This window comes from Lupinus angustifolius, chromosome LG16 (genome assembly GCF_001865875.1).
Source record: "Lupinus angustifolius cultivar Tanjil chromosome LG16, LupAngTanjil_v1.0, whole genome shotgun sequence".
Lineage (NCBI taxonomy): Eukaryota > Viridiplantae > Streptophyta > Magnoliopsida > Fabales > Fabaceae > Lupinus > Lupinus angustifolius.
In genome coordinates, this window is record NC_032024.1 from 18,351,162 (window position 1) to 18,356,527 (window position 5,366).

Here is a 5,366-nt window from a genome sequence, read left to right on the forward strand (position 1 = left end):
TTATGAATGAGAAGATTGGAAATTGTGTGGAAGGTTGTAAAATAAGTGAAACCTCCACAATGGACTTTTTTTTTTGTTGAGACTTTGGACTTTTTGAATCAAAGAACATAGTCATGATAGCATCCATTTCAAGACTATATTGGTTTTGACCAAAAAAATGGATAAATATGATTTGAATTTCTATTCCTTTTTAAGGTTTAATAATTAGATGAATTCCTTAGAAAATAAAATTTTATTTGGTGAATTTTGAATGGGAAAATTCAATCAGGTTACAAATTTAAAAATTGTGTATAAACCTTTGTAAATATAATAAAGCTTTCTGTATGTATATAATTAGGGGTGAGCATGAGGTGATCTTACCTGCTCATTCAGTATGGGCCTAATTATGATTGGATTTGAATAGAGTTGGTTCTCATCAAATTTAAGACCGAGTTTGGGTTCAAAAATTAGATTCGACCAATATTTATGGTCGATTAGGGACCAAGCATGACCTGATTCGTTCCATAGTCACTTACTCATCATATTTATATGCATATCTATTCCAATGTGTAGAGAATACTGATATTTTTTTTGTCGAAGTATTATTGATTCTCTATTTTTTTCATCATATATAATATAATTAATAATCTATATACATATATCATTTTATATGTCAAATTATATACCCATAATAATAAATAATACTGAAAAGAATTCATCTAAAATAAGTATGTATTATATTTAATCGGATCTAGGTTCAGGTTTAAGACCGACCCGATTAATATTTGGGGTCAGGTTAGCTTCAAGTCTATGACTGAGTTTGAGTTCAAAAAATGACTTTAATCCATTCCAATCCAGTCTATGCTCACCCCTATATATAATATAATAAAGCTTTTTTTATTTATTTATTATTATTATTATATATATGACTTAACTGTGATATGTGAATTCCTAGCATTTAAATAATCTATTTACAAGTTGGATTCATTGAAGTTTTATTGAAATTTTCTTTACCCTCATACTCAATTACAAGTTTTTTGAGCTCCTCTAATAAGTAATAATAATAATTAAAAGTAGTATAGTGTTTACCTAATAAAGTACATGATGGCTTGAAAATTCAAGACACCTTGTCCTTTTCAACCTTTTGCATTATCTCCTTTCTTCTATTATTGGTTTGAATCCAACAATTTATTTTTGTTTATTCAACATTTTAGTCATTAATTTTAGAAAAATGTAATGGTTTATATATATTCAATAATTTAAACCATTAAATTTCCTTAGAATTAATAGCTAAGATTTGGAGTAAGTGAATTTTATCTCTAAGTAATAATATTGATATTTCTTTCTTCCTCTTTCACCCTTTTTATTCATTTAGCCATTAAATGCTCCAATATCATTCAAGTGGCAAAATATAGAAAATGAAATATAAACTAACAAAACTATATTTTGAAAATAAAAAAAAAGACCATTCTAACACAAGTGATGAGGAACCTTAGTATATGATTTGGGGAGCACATATGTTGTCTCACAATTTGTGTTACTGTATATACCATCAGCCTATGATTGGTTGAAAAAATATTTTTAAGTTAAAAAATTAATAATTAATTATTTTTCTGACCAATCATATCTAATGATATATACAGTAACACAATTTATGGGACAACATATATATACTCTAGGATTTGCCCAAGAGTTGCATGTCAATTGTTACAGTTATTGTCCCCAGAAAATAAACATTACATATATGATATGTGGTGAATGGTAAATATTAAGTTGATTTTGTTTATTTGTTGCTGAAATAGACATAATCATAAAGATTATTATTTTTTTGTTAACATATTTTGGGATAAATTATTTATAAAGGTTTAATATTTTTAACAATTTGAATTAAGTGAGATGACATGTTGATTTAAAGTGTTGGTCTAATACTTTAAAGTTTTGTTAGATTCCGAGAAATACTAAAAGGAATTATTCAAATTCTAATAGCAATATTTATTGAAAGAGATAACTATATATCTTAAAAAAGATTAATTCATTACTCATAAGGTGAATGAATATTCTTAGTAGTACAAAAATATTAGATTTAATATTTTTAACAACATCAGGTAAGTGAAAAATGAATGTGATTTCTTTTTCTCATGTTTTGAGTGAGTACAAGGAAACCACAATTGCTCCTATCAGCACCAAAAATTCAAGCAAGTCCATATTTACTTATGATAATAAAATATAGTAATTTATATTGTTTTCTTATTTTCTCACCCATTTCCATTTAAATAGGTTACACAAACAAAGAAACAATATTATTAGAATAGGTGGGTAGGCTTGGGTTGATTTGATTTTTTTATTTTATAAATTGATTTAGAAATTATATTTCAATTTGATAGGGAAACATAAGCTAATTTAAGTAATTGTTTTCACACGTGTACATAAACATTGTCAGTTCTTTTTTATATAATATAGACAAACATTAATTCAATCATTTGTACGATTCGAAATGAACGAGTCTCTGACACACAAAAGATCTTTTCAATTAATTTGAAATATATATAGTAATATATACATCTGCATCCAATAGTTCAATTTTATACACTCAAACACTCATATTTTACATGTTTATAATTGCGTTAGTCACATTTACAAACATAGGAAAATCTAAAGACATTGCAGCTTCTACCAAGGTTGAATTAGTAGACATAATTTCATATAGTATCCAAACAATGAAAGTACTTATTCATCATTGTCCATAGGCCTAAACAATTTTCATGCTTGACATGATATCTCATATATATGACTTAGTATAAATTAGCTCATATAGATAAAGTCATGCAAATTGTTAACATAGAGACTAATGTTACATGTTAGCCATAAATCATGTATGTCTCACATCACAAGCAAAGGCAAAATCATGAGATGTTTTACATGTCGGATACCTAAGGAGATGATTAAAAGATAAAGTCAAAATAGGTTCTTCAATTTCAACTTTTCTTTTCCTAAGTAATTGGAAGAGATAATTAAAATAGTAGGTTTGTGGGTATCAACAATTATTATATTTTCAATCATTTCTTATTCCTTTAATTAGATGAAAAATGATAGGTTTATATTCAAATAATAATGTATCAATGAATACCATAATAAATCTAAAAGTATAAATAAGTCAACTTGAGTCGAGTTATGCTAATTTACTATGTATTGAATAAAATAATTTAAATTCATTTTCTCAATTTGAACTTAATCAACTTTAAGATTATCAATTATTAACATTTGTTGAATTGTAAGGTATTGCTATTAGGAAAAATGAACATAATTATCTAAGTTATATGGTTTGGACTCACATTTTATAAATGAAGGATGTCATACAAAGAGGATGATATTCTATAACATCCATTCACCTACTTCTTCAATATCTAGATATTTTAAAAATAAGAATGCTAAATCATCCAATAAAATTAGCCTACACTTATAAGAATTATAAAGGTATATAAAATATAACATATTTAAGGTATTCTTAAATGGTGTTAATTTATTCCTTACATTTATACGCAAAAAATAACCTTATTCCAAAGGAAAAAAAAATAGAAAATCATTAAAGCATAGGTGAAGTTTCTTCTATAAAAAATGTATATACACAAAAAAAGTTGATTTATTAAGATCACTTTTAAGAAACTAAACTAAATAATATCATTTATGTTGTGTATTTTTGGTACATTTAATTTAATTCAACATAAATCATAATTTTAACCCATAAAATTTAATAATAAATATAATTTTCCACATATTTTTTTTAGAGTGCAATATTTATGTACTAAACAATGTAATGATTTATATAGTAATTGTCCGACCAACATTCATTTAAATTACTTTTTATATATTGATAATTCAATAATGATTAAATATAAATGGTGAATGATAATGCAATTACATTACATAAAACTTATACATTGTGAAAACTTATATTTTTTTCTCATTTTTTTAGTAGGAAAAGATCCATTTATTCTATGAGAACATTCACAATAGTGCAATCCCTTTTTCATTCTTAATTCTGTCCCACCGATTATTTTATATTTGTTTACACTTTATAACAATTTAAGCAAATCAGACCAAAATCTTTTCTAACAGTGCAACTTTATTTTCGTTCTTAAATAGACCCCACAAACTCACTCCACAATTATATTTCTCTCTCTTGTAACAATTTTCTTCTGTTTTTTAATGTTAAGAACATTGCTTATTTAGCTTACCGTTGCAAAATAAGAGCAAAAATGACTCCTCTTCAATGGTGAACTTGAAGGAAGAACGTTCTTATTTCGCTAACAACAATTTTTTGTTACCATTATGGATGCTCTTAGTAAGTTAGAAAAATCTATTACATATCTTAGAGCATCCACAATAGTAACAAAAAAAATGTTCTTAACGAAATAAGCACGTTCTCGCCCAAATTCACTACTGAAGATGAGTAGTTCTTGTTCATATTTCACAAGGATAAACTAAATAAACATTATTCTTAAAGTTGTTAGTCAACATTAAAAAATGGGAAAAAATGTTACAAGAGTAAGAATAAATGTGGAGTAGGCTTGTGAGGTTGCATTTAAGAATAGAAATAGAGTTGTACTATTGGAAATGATTTTGGATTGAGTTGCTTAAGTTATTGGAGAGTGTAAACAAATATAAAATAAGGAGTGAAACTAGGGCTGGAAACGAGTCGAACCAGAGCTCAGTTTGGTTCAGTTCAATAAGGATTGGTTTAGCTCGAAACTCGACTCAAGTTGGATACGAGTTATTATTTTAGCTCGAGTTCGGTTCGGTTAAAGTTCGCAAGCTGTTTGGTTCAGTTCGAATAGTTCATTTAGATAACTCAAATAATTAATTAAATTTTGAAAAGAATTCTGCAAAAAAGTTATATATATATATATATATAATATTGTTTATATATATAATAACAATAAATATAAAAAATAATGAATGAGTCTCAATACACTTAAAAATTAGTTATATATCGAACTACCTCATGAACCAAACGAGTCGAACTATATCCAACTCAAGTTCGACTCGTTTATTTAACGAGCTCAATTTTCAGTTCAAGTCTAACTCATTTGGTTCATGAACCAAATTTATCGAACTATATAACGAATCGAGTTTTGAACAAATACCGACTTAGTTCAGTTTATTGTCGGCCCGTTCTTTAACTAAAAAGTATTGGTCATCCATTCAAAAAAAAATGTAATCATTAATGATGAAGTATTTTTTAACACAACTCTCCATTTTTTGTTTCAGCTCAAATTTGAAGTATCCTCTTTTCATTCTTTTAGATTTCTCTTTTCAACACAACACAAAGTTTATATCTTTGTTTTACCCATAATTCCAATTCAATTCAATTCAATTCAATTCAATCA